Source organism: Haemaphysalis longicornis, unplaced genomic scaffold (assembly GCF_048455015.1).
Source record: "Haemaphysalis longicornis isolate Haplotype H1 unplaced genomic scaffold, Haemaphysalis longicornis Haplotype H1 scaffold_2, whole genome shotgun sequence".
Classification (NCBI taxonomy): domain Eukaryota; kingdom Metazoa; phylum Arthropoda; class Arachnida; order Ixodida; family Ixodidae; genus Haemaphysalis; species Haemaphysalis longicornis.
Window position 1 is genome coordinate 136274367 of NW_027526295.1, and position 16760 is coordinate 136291126.

Sequence of the window (16760 nt, forward strand, 5' to 3'; positions counted from 1 at the left end):
ATTCACTGGTTGCAAAGGGCCCGGAGACGAACACGTAGGACGCTTGTAACGCGGACATTGAGGGCAGCTAGCGACATATTTCTGCGCTGCTGTCTGCATACGAGGCCAGTAGAAGCGTTCCCGAAGCCGATGTAGGGTGCCGGAAAGGCCAAAGTGACCCGATGCTACGTCGTCGTGCATTGCGCGGAGAACCAGATGTCGGAGTGTAGTGGGGACGGCAAGAAGCAAACGCGCGCCATCAGCAGAGTAATTCTTCTTGAACAGAACGCCGTCGCGGACAACAAAGGGTGTCGACATTGTGTCCTCCGCGGTTGCAAAAAGCCTGCGAAGCGTTGGATCTTTCCGTTGTTTGGTCCGAAAAAGTGGAGCGTCTGGGAATTCTGGTGACACGGAAGCCAGACAGTCCTCGAAGGTGTCGTCGTCGGTCGATGTGCCCGGTTGAGGTAAGCGGGAAAACAGTCCGCATCGGTATGACGGCGCCCACTCTTGTAAGAGACTGTGAAGTCGTATTGTTGTAAGCGTAAGACCCATCGAGCTAAGCGACTGGAGGGGTCGCGCAGTCCGACAAGCCAGCATAACAAGTGGTGGTCCGTGACCAAAGTGAAGTGGCGTCCATACAGATAGCAGCAAAATTTTTGTACAGCGAACACTACGGCGAGGCATTCCAATTCCGTGATGGTGTAGTTGCGCTAGGCTCTGGACAGGGTACGGCTGGCGTAAGCGACGACGTGTTATGCCCTTCGTGTAACTGGACGAGAACAGCTCCAATGCCCACGCCACTCGCATCAGAGTGGAGCTCGGTGGGTGCCGTGAGATCAAAGTGGCGCAAAATTGGGCCAGAAGTTAACAAAAAAATTCCCTCGCACTTCCCCGAGGGGGAGAGTGTGTAAGTGCGAATGCATGGTTGTTGATTGCGCGATTACGGTGGATATCGTGATCTTAATGAGTAGTCAAGAGATGACCACACGCACACAACTACAAAGAAAGATATTTCACTCGTTATTGCTGGTACCGTTGCCCGGTCCGCCATCATCGTTATCGAGATGCAGGACCAGCGACCGCTCTCGACGACGGCGCGCGCTCGACTAATACCCTCCCGCGCCACGCGGCCGCTACACGAGCGCCCTCACGCGTCGGAATGCGGAGCGCCCGCTACGCGAGCGAGAGCTCTCCCGCCCGAAGTGGAGAGGAGGCGCCCAACACCCGCAGTCACTGAGCGGAGAGAGGAGGAGGAGAGTAGCGCGCGCCCATCTCCCCCCGTTGCTAGGGAAGACGAGGAGCGCGCGCACCCGCAGCTGTTGCTATGCGGACGACGGCGGCGGACGATTCAGGCTCGCTTAAGAAGTGCATTCGAACTTAAAATTTAAGCTGCTGAAAAGAGGACTCACAGTCGGACGTCCAAGAAAAAGGGCTGTCTTTACAGAGTAACGACGTCAGGGGATGGGCAATTTGCGCGAAGCCTTGAATGAATCGTCGGAAATAGGGGCACAGATCCAAGAAGCTCCTCAGCTCTTTCAGGGATCGTGGGGCTTGGAAATCGCGCACGGCGGAGATCTTCTTGGGATCCGGCCTGATGCCTTCCTTTTCTACGAGGAATCCTAGTACGAGGGCTTCGCGCTCCCCGAAATTACATTTTTTTTTAGTTCAGCACCAATCCGGCTTCCTCGAGGCGGTCCAGGACAATGGCAAGCCTGCTATTGTGCTCTTCCAATGACCTCCCGAAAATAATGACATCGTCGAGATAGCACATGCAGATGTCCCATTTTAAGCCACGCAGAATGGTGTCCATAAAGCGCTCAAATGTAGCCGGCGCATTACATAATTCAAAAGACATCACATTGAACTCAAAGAGCCCATCAGGCGTCACGAAGGCCGTCTTCTCTTTGTCGGATGGGTGCACTGGAATTTGCCAGTAGCCCGACCGGAGGTCGACCGAAGAAAAGTACGACGCTGAATGTAAGCAGTCGACGGCGTCATCAATGCGCCGTCGGTCATCAATCGGTGGCAGAAAACAGGCCTTTAGTGTCATTATACCCTTCTTCATCATAAGTAGGTAGAGTTTCGTTTCGGAACGACATTTTGCCAGTTCCGCAGTTCAACATCGCACCGCAATCACGTAAAAAGTCGATTCCCAATATAACGTCATCAGTTGCCTGGGCTAATACAATGAACTCCGTTCGAAAGCTGTCTTCGCCAAGAAAAACCGTCGCTGAACAGATTCCAAGTGGAAACAAACGCTCGCCTCCGATTCCACGATACTGAATCTTCCGGTCACAGAAAAACATAACTTTTGGTCAAAGACTGGTTTTGAAAGCGAAACTCATGACTGAAACCACAGCTCCAGTGTCTACCAAAGCTTCCGTGTTCACACCATCTACAGAAACAGTCACTTTGTTCTTTGACATAACGATGGGCAGGGGAATTGGCGAAAATGACCGGCCCGCGACCTCACCCCCGTCGCCCGCAGCATCTAGTTTTCCTCGGGTGGTGGGCTCATTCGGCGGCGTGGCGTTGGAGATCGCGGCCGTCGAGTGGTCGTAGGAGGAGTGAAGCTCCTGTCGGAACCCGGGGAATTATTGCGCATTGTAGTTGGCTGGAACGACCACTGGAAGGGTGCGTTGGTCTGGTTATCTGTGCATGGCCGTCGAGGTGGTGGTTCGTAATGCTGCGGAGGCCGACGGCAAAAGCGGTAAATGTGGCCGCAGATATCACAGTTGTAGCAGTAGCGCTGTTTACGGAATGCGACCGGTTGACCTAAGGAACGGCGTGGTCGGGAGTAGCCGACAGGTGCGTAACGCATTGGCTCCTCGAAGTAATTTTCATTCTCCCGAGGTGGAGGACTGAAAGCTGTACGCCTCGTATGGTCTTCTTTGTAAGCGGTACGCTCATTACTATTCCCTGCTCGAACCCAAGGTACCTGAAAGTGACTCTGGGCGGCTTGCACTGTACATTGGTGAAATACTGTGTCAGGAAGAGCGCACTGGTGAAAGCTTTGGTCACGGCACAAACCTTGCTGTGCGAGTTCTTCTCTAATGATGCGACGCACCACCGAAGCTATGTCCTCGGAAAGGGTCGAGCCGACGTCCACGCTGGCAACAGTAGTCACGCTTACCAGGCGTCCAAACTTGGGGGTGATACGTCGCATTTTCAGGGTTTCGAACGCGCGGCAATGGGGAATTACATCTAGAGCTGACGCTAGATTTTCCTTAGTTATGAGGTAGTTATAAACGTCCTCAGCGATACCTTTAAGCAGGTGACCTACTTTGTCCTCGTCTGGCATCGAAGGATTAACGAGGCTGCACAGTTTGAGGACTTCTTCAATATATGTGGTGCAAGTTTCGCCCGGGACTTCAGCTCTCTGCGCAAGAGTCTGCTCTGCCTTCTTCTTTCGGGCAGCCGTGTCGCCAAAGCTCGCCCGAAATTCATTGACGAAACTGTCCCACGTATCAAATCTGTGCTCATGATTGTCATACCCCACTAATACAGTAAGGTCCAAGGAGAAGACCACGTTCGCGAGCTGTTCGCGAGCGTCCCACTTGTTATACTTGTTGACTCGCTGGTAGTGCTTGAGCCAGTCCTCGGCGTCTTCCTCGATAGTTCCTTTAAACATGCGTGGTTCTTTCTGATGAGGCCAGACACCGACCCTTCCAGAGGAGGTGGCACCCGTCGGCCCCGTTGGCATTGTCGCTTCTTACGGAGGTAGACCGGCAACACGCCTGCTGCGTAGAAAATAGGGTGGTTCCGCCTCGTCCAGCACGACGAATTACCCCGAACCTCCACCAGATGCTACGGATGTAACAAATGGATGAAGGCTTTATTTACTAGTCGTGCGGAGCCACAGGCAAGACGTGGTACCACAGATGCCGGTCAGCAGCGATCCGGGGAAAACCTCTTCTTCGCCCTCTTCTTCTATGTGCGAGCGTACCCCCTCGATCCCATTCCACTGGGACATACCCTACAAAGGCGATTGACTGCCGACTAACGTAACAGACAACCTAGTGATTGTCCTATACCTAACACTGTAACAATATTGAGCCTGGTCAGAATTCTCTGTACACCACCTATGCGTGTACACCCATTTATTTAAATTTCATTGCGCAACAAGCTCACAATCTTAGACGTAACGCACATGTTCTGTACAAAAATTGCGGCTCCATCAACATCGCCTCCGTTACTTACGTGCCAGGATGTTGGACGCCCATCAGGTATCAGATCAAAGGTCCCTTATTGATGACCTATTTGCAATGCCTGAACCGGTCATGGCTTTTTCATCCGTTAAAAAGATTTCTTCCCCTGGTCGCTCAGATGGTATAACCTACACTGCGCTAGTTCATCCAGGGGATGCGAGGAAGAGATTCCTCCTGAACATTTTCCGCCAATCCTGGATGTCCGGTCCTTTTCAGCCCCTCTGGAAGACTGCTCGCATTGTGCCCATATTAACACCAGGAAAAGATGCCACAGACATTAAGTCGTACCGATGAATTTACTTTTAATAAAAAAATGGTGCTGCTTCGATTAGATTGGGATCTAACCAGAAATGTTTACCCGCCAGAGATTTCCGGTTAGGGGCAGGTGTAGTATCGACAATGAAATCGCCCTGTTAAGCGCGGAAAAGCACTGCGTAACACCGTAATAGTAGTTTTTTGTACGTCAAGGCTGAATACACTATGTCACGCATGATGCTATCCGCTTTCAAATGAATTTGTTACGTATCGGTGGCCGAATGGATGATTGGCTGCCGACCTATCTCTGCGACAGGACCATCTTTAGGGCCCCCTCTTACGGCGACACAAAGAAGCACAGCGTAAGGCGTGGCTTTCTGCGAGGTGATGTATTGAGTCCTGAACTTTTTATATTTCCCTCATCGGCATTGAAATGTGTTTGCCACAACCTGTCGCGATTTTCCTACACGCTGATGATATTTGCATATGGTTCTCCGGACGCAATCGGTGTGTGCTCCATGCGATGCTTCAGTGGGTAATATATTCGATCTCAGTGTTCCTCGCGGCGTATGGACTTTAAATCTGCGCTAGAAAATCACATGCAATCGATTTCACGAAGTGAGACGCTACACCGTACGAGCTCGCGGTAATGGGAATCCGAATACCATACGTGGCAACTCACAATTTTGTCAGCGTCACATTTGAAAGATTATTGGCATGGACACCACACATACGAAGTTTGACGGTAATGTTTTCATACTTTTTCTACATATTCCGAATGCTTTCTAGCAAAACTGGTGGCGGCACAGTTTACTCGCTTCTTCGCCTCTACGACGCTCTCTGCGAAGGTCTGCTACGCTCTGCGATGGTCTGCTACAACCTTCCTACCTTGCTTCCCTTTCAGCATGAAATCTGAAGGTTCTAGAAAGCATGCAGGCGCGTATACTGCGTGTGTGCATTTGCTTCCTAAAAACGACATCCACTGTGCGGATTATCATTAAATGTCGCTTTTGATGCCGATAAGACTGACTAAACAAGAACTGCTTCGTCCGCGTCCACGTTTTGTGACGAGAGAACAAAACCCCCTTATGGGTAAGTCCTCTGCTCCAGATCTGGAAGTCCTCTTACCGCAACATTACCAAGTCCCACCTGCACCTTCGTACCCGCTATGGTTGCTCCCAACGATAAGTATTTACACAAACGTGCCAGGAACCACATGGAGAGCAGATTTTCTCGCTCCAGCCATTACGTTTTTTTACTGGGCATGTGCTACGCTGAAAATACGCTTTCCATACCAACATATATACTGTGGGCTCCGTCACCGAAGGTTCCTCCACGATTGGTGTTTATATAGCGGAGTCGCGAACCACGCTCACCAAAAAATTCAGCCATAGGACGTCACCTGCACTGACTGAGCTCGCCGCCCTGCGTGCGGCTCTTCAATAAATCCCCACCGACTTAGCCAGTCAAAGGGTTATTTTTACTCACTTCCGCACGGCAGTTCAATGCCTTCAGTCTTTTCCTAATCAACAGCCACACTGAGACATTCGCTGTTTACATTACCAAGTCGTCAGTGCTCACGTTCTCGTCGAACGCCTGTGGATTCCGTCATATCGCGTTGTACCGAACACTTCTACAGCAGACGCTACAGCTTCCCAGGCTCGCAATCACCAAGTTCCTATTTCAGCCGTACCGTTGTCAAGGCAGCATGCAGCCGCACTGGCCTCTCGTGTTCCGCAGCAGATACAGATTTCCATGTTGGCTGCTCCCTCACACCCCTATGCACAGCTCTACTTCACAACCCGGAATGTACTTTCAGGTTGCCGCCTGGTCTCAACAAGCGCGACGAGCTGTAATACATTCCATACGTCTGAACGTCACCTACACACGCCTGTCCCGCTTTAAGCTTCAGCAGACCAGCTCACCCGTGTGCAAAGACTGCTACTGTCCAGAATATATCCACCATATCATATATATATATATATATATATATATATATGTTTGTGTGTGTGTGTGTGTCAACGATATAATATACACCCAGACTCTCCTAGACAGTGGCTTTGGGCGAACTACCCACATCGCGTCTTATGTTGCAGGATGGGATTGGCCCCTGGTCATGTGCTAAAACGGAGAAGAAGACGAAGACCCTGCTGTGCGGTCTCCCTCATGGCCGACATCGTGTATATAGTGTAAATACATCACTCGCATCTTCCATGGTTCATTTCCTGCGTCCTGCCGTCACGTAACATGTTTTGGTGGAGGTTGCGGTGTTGATCCTCATCCTGGCCCCCGCTTCGCTTCCTCTCGGCTACTTGAACATCGCTGAAAGGCTCTTGGATTGCGTCAGCCCGCCCCAGCCCCTGTGAGCCATGGACGCACCATTCCCCAGCCCCTCGTCCCCAGCCTATGACCTGCCGAGATAAACCGACGTGACCAGCCGCGACCTACATAGAATCGACGCCGTTCCCCTGCCCAGAACTGCGGCGCATCTCCGAGGCCTTTGGACGTTGTTTCACCGTGTCGACGGGCATTGATGCACCGGGGCCGGGACCATCATTCTCATCCGTGGCGGCAAGGACTTTTCCACTTTTCCTCTCATCGCGCATTGTCACCGCATCTGTACATATCCGACGGCCTCGACCGGGACGGTCGCTTTCGACGACGGGGATGTGTCACGGAAATAAGAAGAGAAGTATCGGTCCAATCTCCAGAGAAGAAGACGAAGACCCAGCTGTGCGGTCTCCCTCATGGCCGACATCGTGTATGTAGTGTAAATACATCACTCGCGTCTTCCAGGGTTCATTTCCTGCGTCCTGCCGTCACGTAACATGTCATTTAATTGTGCTGAACTAGTAAACATTTCCGGTGTGTGTGTTCAGCATGGCTAACACCAAACGTTCCGTGTTCGCGTATGGTTACTCCGCGGTTTCAGAAGTCTCTCCGATTTGAAGCGAACGTTTCCTCTAGGCTACTTCACATTTCTCTTTATACCGAACTACTCAACTCGGTTGAGACTCCAATTCTCATCATTCCATTTTTTGTTTACCTTATTTTTCTTCTTCCTTCCTTTCTTTCTTTGTTTCTTTCTTTCTTTATTTTCTAATGCTGTTTTTTTGTTTTTTTCTTCTTTCCCCACTCGTTTCATTTTTCTCTTGACATAGTATGTCAGGATATATATATATATATATATATATATATATATATATATATATATATATATATATATATATATATATATATATAGGGAGGATACGGAACGAGGGACTCGGTAAAGATACATATCAGGGTTGCAGTCGTCATTGCCAGTGCTATTCGGCTTTTTTCGAAATATTTAATAGGGCCGAATGACGTGTGCTTGTCACGTTTCTTTGATACATTGATCAATAGGCGAATATATATATATATATATATATATATATATATATAGTAGTGAAGTGGAGTCCTGACGAAGACCTGTCTCAGGTCGAAACGTTGGAAATAAAGTCTCCGAAGAGCGTACTTCTACTTTGTGTATATATATATATATATATATCTATATATATATATATATATATATATATATCTATATATATATATATATATATATATATATATATATATATATATATATATATATATATATATATACACAGTAGACTGCCGACCTATGTTTCTGTATATATATATATATATATATATATATATATATATATATATATATATATATATATATATATATATATGTATATATATATATATATATGCATATATAATATTTACCTATATGTATCATCTTGCTTCAAATAATTTGCAGTCAAACCATCAATATGTCTGAGGTGATCAATATGATGAATAAAGGTGGCTTTTATCACCCCGAGGGTAATGTCTTCCCAGCAACGATTTTCTGTTTAGAAGTGAACCTCAATTTAAGGCGATCGGTGTAACTTTGTATCTGTAAGTCTGTAAGCTGGCTGTCCCACACAATCTTTTTTAAGGGCGAAGCATCGCCATTTTCGGGTGGTGAATGGTTACAGCCACATTTTATATTGGAGGACGCCATTCCGAAGGGGACCACTAAACGCCCTCAGCTCTCCGAACTTGCCCCTATGATGAGGCGGGTGACTGATATCGTTGCGGAAATCACACGCACACCCGGTTATTCGCCAGCCACTAACGCTACTGGTGTAGGAGCCGCAGCCTGGCAGCCTCGCTTGAGTGCTAGGGCCCCTTATAGTCTGGCTACAAAGAACGGAAGCACGTGTGGTAATTCCCGCCGCTGCTGCGGTGCAGGCGCACCGAACGAAGATGAGCTGAGGAAAGTCTTCCCTGCAGCACTCGTATGAAGTGCAGCGCACGGCGGAGCGACGCTCGGGTTCAAGGTAGATGTTTAAGGCATTTTTCGCGTGCAGTTGCTTCTACCAGTTTATGAACATCGTATGAAAGACATGTTCCCACTTACATAGCTCTCCGAGGAGAGGCTTCTTAGGTGAGTGAGGGCCATGCCATAGATTCAAGAAGGGGCCGATTACTCAGGCGGCCGGAACTGACTGGAAAACCAACGCGTGCAGTGAAACCCACCCTACGGCGCAGGAACGGACCATGAAGAGGAAGCACAAGTTTGGTTCATTGAAGATTTCTTCGTTGGAATCATACCGACAGCACTTTAAACGTAAACTTCGCTCATGTAAGCGATAAAATCAGGAATAAAGGGGACAGCCATGTGACCCACTAGCTCGTTTCCCGCAACAAAACCAATGATGTTGTACCAGCCATCTCTGCGATGAGCGGAGGCCGGCGAAAGCAAACGCCAATGAGGCAGAGCTTATAAGCTTGCCGAACGAGCCATTTGCGCTCAAATTTTGGGCCCATTCTTTTTAAAGCAGTAAGAATGGTGGCGTAAACAGCGGAAGTTACGAAAGCACGCGTAAAGCTAGAAGTACCGATGGGTACTGCTGTTGGTACTACGCGTACTTGCTTGGTTTAGCTGCGCAGCACTGCGGGGCTGTGGGGTTGTCTCAGACGACCCTGTCCGATTGACGCAAGCAACGGTGTCTTACGTGACCATAGTTGTCGAGTGAGCACTATGTCTTACGAAACAATTATTTTCTCCCATAACAAAACAAGCCGGGTGTAAATACACACAAGCAAACCCGAGGCAGAAAACGGCTTGCCGCATGTGGTGGCGTCATCCAGGTTCGCTAAAGGTAAACAATGTTTCGCAATCGGCTGCAGAGAGGTCGGTTCCTGTGATGTCCTTGCAGAGCACGAAAACACAGGATGTAGCGGGAAAATACTAATTTTAACTTAAATTGATTAATTTCTCAGTGAATACAGCATAGTTTGCATACGGACAAGCTCTGGGGCCGCTATAGAACACGAATAAAACAAGCTTGTATTTTGTCTGCATGGTCCCTTTAAGTACAACCCCGACACTTCCTTTAAGCACCCAGCGACACCTAGTGGTTAGCTTAGAGCACTACGGGAGTTCCTTTGGCCCACCGCTAAACGAACTCCGCTCTTCGGCGTTAGTAGCCCCAAGAGTAATCGCGGATTTTGACGTGGACGGCCAGAGTCCGAACCCCAGCAGCGCTGATTTTTTCCCCAACACAATTATTCCTTCGCTGTAAAATGTCTAGGACACTATTACACATTTGTCCCGTAAACAAGGGAGGCTTGGTACACTCCATACTATTTTAGGGACGAGGTGCGGCATTGTAATTTCAATAATTCGCGTCCTGCTAAGCACCATAAATAGGGGCTTGCACTTATCTTTCAACGAAATGTCTCAAATTTCGAACTACATTGGTTCTCGCACAGAAAGCGGGAGAAATAGACAACGTATATAGTTTTAACTATATCCGTATGTGTAAGCACTCACCCGAATAAGTGGAAAGCCTGACACAGTTAAATATGAAGCGCTAGTATTGACACCTTCAAAATAGTGACATTTTGTCATGTGTGTGCAGACTTCATTTTGTTGGTTGTTTATTGATCGAGAACTCGGCTCAGTTAAAAGACATCAGACAGATTTTCAAACGTCTGAGGAAAACGCCTCCACTTGACATTCCAGGCGCTTAAGTTTCTCGCAGTAAGTTTCGTTGTATATTGTAATTTTTAGGGTACCGCAGGAACTAGAGTAAACATCGTTGCATTTTTGGTTCCAGTGTGACGTACTTCCATCTCGCACCCACATCTCACAAGCTGTGTGGCACCCTTCATGCTCGGCAGCTGCAATAAAAATCCGGAACTCGCTCAACACCACAAGACTTTTTGAATACTAGAAACTGAAGAACAACTGACTCTAATGTCAAACGGGCTAATAAAGGCGAAATAACAACTTTTATAAACCTCACGACATTCCAATATCGCAAACATACAGCAGTTTAAACGTTGGGGTTTAATGCTCAAACCAAAATTACAGCCTTCCTTGACAGGTTTCCTCAATTATGAAATTTATATATGGCGTATTTCCGGCAAACAACTCAAATCATAAAAACGACTGTAATGAATGAGGCACAAATGTGAATGCCAGTGTTACAATATTATACATAGTAATTTAATCTATTATTCACGTGATTAGTGTAAAGAACCGCGTATAAAATAACCATGGGCACTTAGTAATTGCCAAGTCAGGTCCTTGCGCTTATTCAACCGCACGCCAAAAAAAGGCGAGAGGACATACCGACGCGCATATGGCGAGAAAACAACAGTCGACATAACAGAGCCGACAAATGAATTAACATGGAAAGTTAGGAAATGCAAAATTTATTAGTTTAGTCACGGATGTTGAAAACATCACATAATTATTCTCATCAATAATTGCAGCACAATTACAAAGCAACCTTGGGGAGCCGTATTATGAGAGGAAAGCAAGCAACGAAGAAAAGGTACGAGTAATAAACAAGGACTATAGCATTCAGAATATTCATCATTAATGTAGCCTGTTTACCTACACTCCAGAATTGAGGCCGCTGCCATCAACTTCAAAAGTTCCTCTCTAGTGGCGCTCGAATGCATTCTAATTTACAAGAAATTTCCGTTCTCCTCACGTCCATGAACTTTGTCCTCTTGGAATTGCTCTGGTTTATCTCTCTGTAGACACTCTTTTACCCAATTTCTTCACCTGTTGTTTGTTATAGCCATTACCAGGCCGACCAAATCACTTGTTTCTCCTCATTTGGGGCAGGATATCTTGCACTGACACATACAACTTTTGCGAGGAGTTTATTTCTTGTGGTATATATTAGCACAGAAAACATCCATACTCATGGTCACCTTCAAGAATTTTATTTCCTCCAGTAAGTGTGAGTCTATCCGCATTGTGCTTCATGTTGTGCTTTATTCATAGATGTCCTTATCCAAGGGATTGAGGTCTTGGAGATTGAGGCCTTGAGGTTGTTCGCGCCCGGGAACAACCTCAATGAAGCGTCAGCCGGAATAGCAGAAGTCAAATCATTCACGCAACTTAAAAATAACAATGGTCCAAGTACGGTTCCTTGCGCAGCTTCACAAAACACTACATACACCTGAATACAATTTTTAACACCAACGTACTGTTTTCCATTCGTTAGATAAACTTCTTCCCACCGAAAAACAGAGAAGAGAAGTCCTATAGATTCTACTTTGCGGAGCACTTTTCTATGAGGTAGCTTGTCTAAAGCCTCGTTAAATCCATAAAAATGTCAGCCTGCCCAGATGCCCCAAGAATACGCATTGAATAATTTACAGTAGGCAATAAGTTTATGTTTGTAGAGACCCTTGCCTAAACCGGCGCTATATTTCTGACAAGATATTCTTTAACGCGGAAACTTGTATATGTATGAAGCATACGTATGTATGACACGCGCGATTTTCAAACTAGAGGGTATTTGACTTGGGCATGAAGAGAGCCTAAATATATCTTTTAGAAAGCCGGATAGCTGTTCTGCATAGCGCCTTAAAACGTCATTTGGGATACCATCTCGCCTAGCCTGCTTTTTTAAGATTCATGTTCAATAACATCGCAAAAACACCTTCAGGAGTTATTTCAATTTGCTGATCCGAGATGACACAAGGGGATAGTAATCATATTCGTTTAGTTCCGTAAAAGCCCCGCTGAAAATAGGCGTTGAATTGTTCCGCAATTATACAGGGATCACTTTTTAGGACATTCTTATGTTTCATTTAGCCTATTTCTTCACCTCGTTTCTTCAGGTGTAGCCAAAACTTTTCAAGGCAAAATTTAACAAAATCAGCTACAGAGTGTGAAAAATATCTTACGAGCTGTAGTAATTTTAGTTGACAATTCTCTTCGAAGCTTTATAGTCATTACGTTAGACACTCTAAGCCTTTCCCTCAGTCGTTTTAACTTGCGTTTTGAGTAAACAATATCGGTTAATCCACAGGTTTACACGCCGTTTCTAATTTTTTCTGTTGGGCAAAACATTTTAGTGCGATACAACATTGCCTTGGAAAACTCTTCACAGGCACGTTCAACAGTTTTGTGAAGAATACCCAGATGCTTATCGAGACAGTCGATACTAGTAGCATCATCTGGACGTTTGTACTAAGACGAAGACTAAGCATTTACTATTGGCCGCGAGGGCCACCACTGGAGAGGCCGGTGCTGCGACCGTTTTAACGTCACTTTTGGGATCCCCGTTCCTCCCTTGCTGCATCGCTGCCTTGCCGCTCATAAGATTTCGTCTAGGGCGCGCATTCTAATTGTATTTCCGTGTCAGTTTTCGGCGTTTGAAGCTAATTATCACTGAGTGAAGCGTAGTTTAAACTCATGGGGACTTTATAACCGTGTCAACTGTGGTAGGATACCTGAAAATGACTTGAGCGTGGTGGTGTATGCGGACGTATGCGACCGAACCCGGCGTAAGCGTAAGCTGCGGCTTGTTTCCCCCGATCAGCATTCTAGACTACGGCGATCGCAGAGCTAGTTTTCGCTTTTCGTTCGCAAGAAATGGGTGAAGCAGGAAACCATGAAGCGTTTAGTGCTGCATGGAAAATCAAAACATCAGCTGTGATTTTAAAAGGGATGCTCAAATATCCGCGGCAATCTACGCCTAACGGCCGCGGCAGTCGGTCCCGGCACCGCCGGCCCGTTCAAGCACGGTGCGGCGAGCGGCTGAAGGATGGCTATACCTGCGCGCAAGAATCGGCTGAGGTCGTGGCAGGAATCTTGATCATCGCAGCATAAACAAAGTTCCACATTCGAGAATGGGGGTGGCAGTGTGGTGAAAAGTTGTGTTAGGGACTGTCATTAGCTACTGTAATGAGAGCGGCGATGAAGTGCCTGCCGCGACGCTAAGCATAAAGTTCCCAACATCGGACTCCGAGTATCCGAAGCCGGCTGCCAGCTATTTGAGAAGCCCCTCTTCTAGAGCTCGCCGCGCGCAAGCGTGTTGCGTTTCAGTTCCCCTAACTTCATTCGTGCCCCCAACGCTTTACCCCATTAAGTGTTTCTTTTCGTACACGGCCGCGCGCCTTCTTGGAGCAGTCGTGAGTTCTCTAACTTGATGCTAGACAAAGGCGCTGGCTCATTGTAAACAGACCAAAGCCCGCGTAGCAATTATAAATTCCCAGTGTGACGGTCCCAATTAAAAGCAAACACAGGTATATCTAAACCCGTTCGAAGACATGGAAAACTTCCTTTAATACCATTCGTACACTGCGGACAAGTTGTCCTGAAAAGTAAATGGTACTAGTGATCGTTAATCAAATCAGGGTATAAATATAAAAAAAAACATGGAGGGGAAACATCCACTTCTTTATCCAAACTGCAGATCGCCCCAGCACATTTACGCATGTGCGGATAAACAATCCGCTCACTGTTGTCACGTAGTCATTCATTTACCAGGTAATGCGCGCAATCCGCCCGGTGAGATAACAACTGAACGGCACGTTTCCGTCGATGTTGCAAGGTCTATTTTCTTTGTACACGCAGCCTCGTACATGTCACGTCGCAAGTATTTGGTAATAAATTAACAGCGTACTTTTCTCGCCATCAATTGCAATTGCACCGTCCTTGGCGTTAGCTGGCTGTGTACGAGCTGTCGGTGAAGATGGTAGCAACTACCTAGACGTGGTGGTGTCGCCGGGAACAAGCGAGTCGCTGATTATTCGGTCTGTAGATAACTTCTTTCTGTAACTTGCATCACAACCGCGAGGAGGAGACTCATGGTGGCTACAGTAGAAAACGCGCGCTCGCATAAGCACAGGAAATGTGTTCTAGCGGACAACAACATAACCGTGCGTCACACAAGTGACGTCACTCGTAGGTGGCGCCACGGTATGTGCTCCAAGCCAATACTTCTCGCACTAAGACATATCAACGGAGGACGTTAATTACTATATATCGGTTACGGCTTGCGCTCTCGAGGGCACCCGGCTTGCAGTTATGGTCACATTAGCTTGCGCAGAAGATAAGCCATTATCGCAGTCTTTGCACGCAATGCGGAAAACCTTTTGTTTAGCAGCATTTTTTGAAACGTTCTGCTGCACAGCGTTATGCAAACTAGTCATTATCAAGGGGAATTTGTGTCCCCTTTAGCTTACCAGCGTTACTCAAGACTGCCTCTTTTCCACGATTTTTAACGGATACGAAGACCCCCCGGTACCGGGAACATCTTCCACTTCTGTATATTTGGGTTACCTACGAATACCATACACCCATTGCAGGTCGAAAGAGCTACTTTATTACTTTATGTCCTATATATTTTTTCGGTGCATCAGGGCTATCTTGCATTCCTAAAACGATCATGTTTGCATTCCCATCTCTGTCATACAATTTTAGAAGCTTCTCAAATTGGCGATTAACAGCCTCTTGAACGTTGGTTACATAGATTGATTGATTATGAGGATTAAAGCGCCGTCTATACGCGGGCGATGAGGCCAGCCGTAGTGGAGGGCTTCCGAATATTTTGACCACCTGGGGATCTTTAACGTGCACCGAAACCTCGAACAAACGCGCGTTTTCGCTTTTAGCCTCCACCACAAAAGCGGCTGCCGCAGCCGGGAATCGAACCTCCGTCCTTGGGCTCAGCAGCACAACGCCTAAGCACTAAGCTGCCGAGGCGGGTGAATGTTGGTTGCAGCTCAACCCGGAACTTCAACTTCTTGTAATCTAGTATTTCTTTTGCGTCGCTTTCAAAGTTAGTTATACAGGCACAAACTTCTAATATCTCCTTTTCCGTCCGCCCTAGATAGGTTGTAATGTGTGCAATATCCAATTTATTTCTGTGTGAACATCCAAGCAGACTGGAACACTTCACTCGACAAAAGCCGGGGTTGAGTTAAATATCACCACAAAGGTAATGTTTACACGGAAAAGACAATCATAAATACATTCCGGGAATCTTGCGGGTACTGCACATTTACTAGAAAGCTATCGTAACTACATACTGTACACTTATGACTAACGTGTATGGCGAAAAGGCGGTGCACTGTGAGCGATCTGCCCGCAGTGCGTTGGCAGCACCCACTGAAGCCGGCAGTACGCTGGGCGAAATTACGCAGCTTGGTACCGGCGAGGTCACGAAGCCATGTGTGAAGAAGACATGCTCTGGTTGAGGTTCCAGGATGATAGTGTTGATTCAAGGGTGCTTTCCCTTGTCATTATCATGCGTAGTTTTCCATGGTTTCAAATCAGACGATGGCGATGTTTCCGAATCCCCCAGTAGCAACACATGTATGAACAAAAGACGGAGCATTGTGAGCGATCTTCCCACACCGCTCTCGCCGCACCCACAGAAAGCGACAGGACGCTTGACCGGATTTAAGAAGCTTAGTACTGCTAACGTCGCGAAGTCATGCGTGAAGAAAACACCCTTATTGAGGTTCCAGGTGGATAGTGTTGACTGAGGGTTCTTTTCGTTGTCATTATTTTGCGTAGTTTTCCATGTTTTGTTATCAGACGATGGCGATGTTCCCAATTACTCAGCAGAAAAGCCTGTATGACGAAACCACGAAGCATTGTGAGTGATCTGCCCGTGGAGGATGCAAGAGAGAAAGCACGACGCAGACATCCCGTTCTCGTGAAGCGAAGAACACAGTCTGAGCGAGGCAGTAGCCCCATCTTCCTCGCTCCCAGCTATAGCTGTCTGCTTTCGCACATCTCCTTCTTTATTTATAACACCCCCTGTTGGAGTAATAACGCGGCAATGAATGTTTTCGGATTGTTCTCATTGGCTGTGTTTAGAGCGATGATACGCATCTGAGGTCGCGTCCCGCAGTTGCTTTGATGTTCCCTGTGCATGAGAACCACGCGCTTTGCACCCTTGGTGTTGGGGCAGCCGCCTAAGTCGTAAGGGAATCCGATTAGTTGGGGTGGCTTGGTGCGCGTCTTGATGA

At 47.2% G+C, this 16760-nt stretch overlaps 1 long non-coding RNA gene across 1 annotated transcript in view; it reads right to left on the reverse strand.

Annotated features, from left to right (window-relative positions):
* Positions 1-10389: 10389 nt before the first annotated feature.
* Positions 10390-16760, reverse strand: part of LOC144167417 (uncharacterized) — a 28636-nt gene continuing 22265 nt past the window's right edge. The window contains exon 5 of the long non-coding RNA XR_013321989.1: positions 10390-10649. This is a non-coding gene — a long non-coding RNA (uncharacterized LOC144167417). The remainder of the gene's footprint in view (positions 10650-16760) is intronic.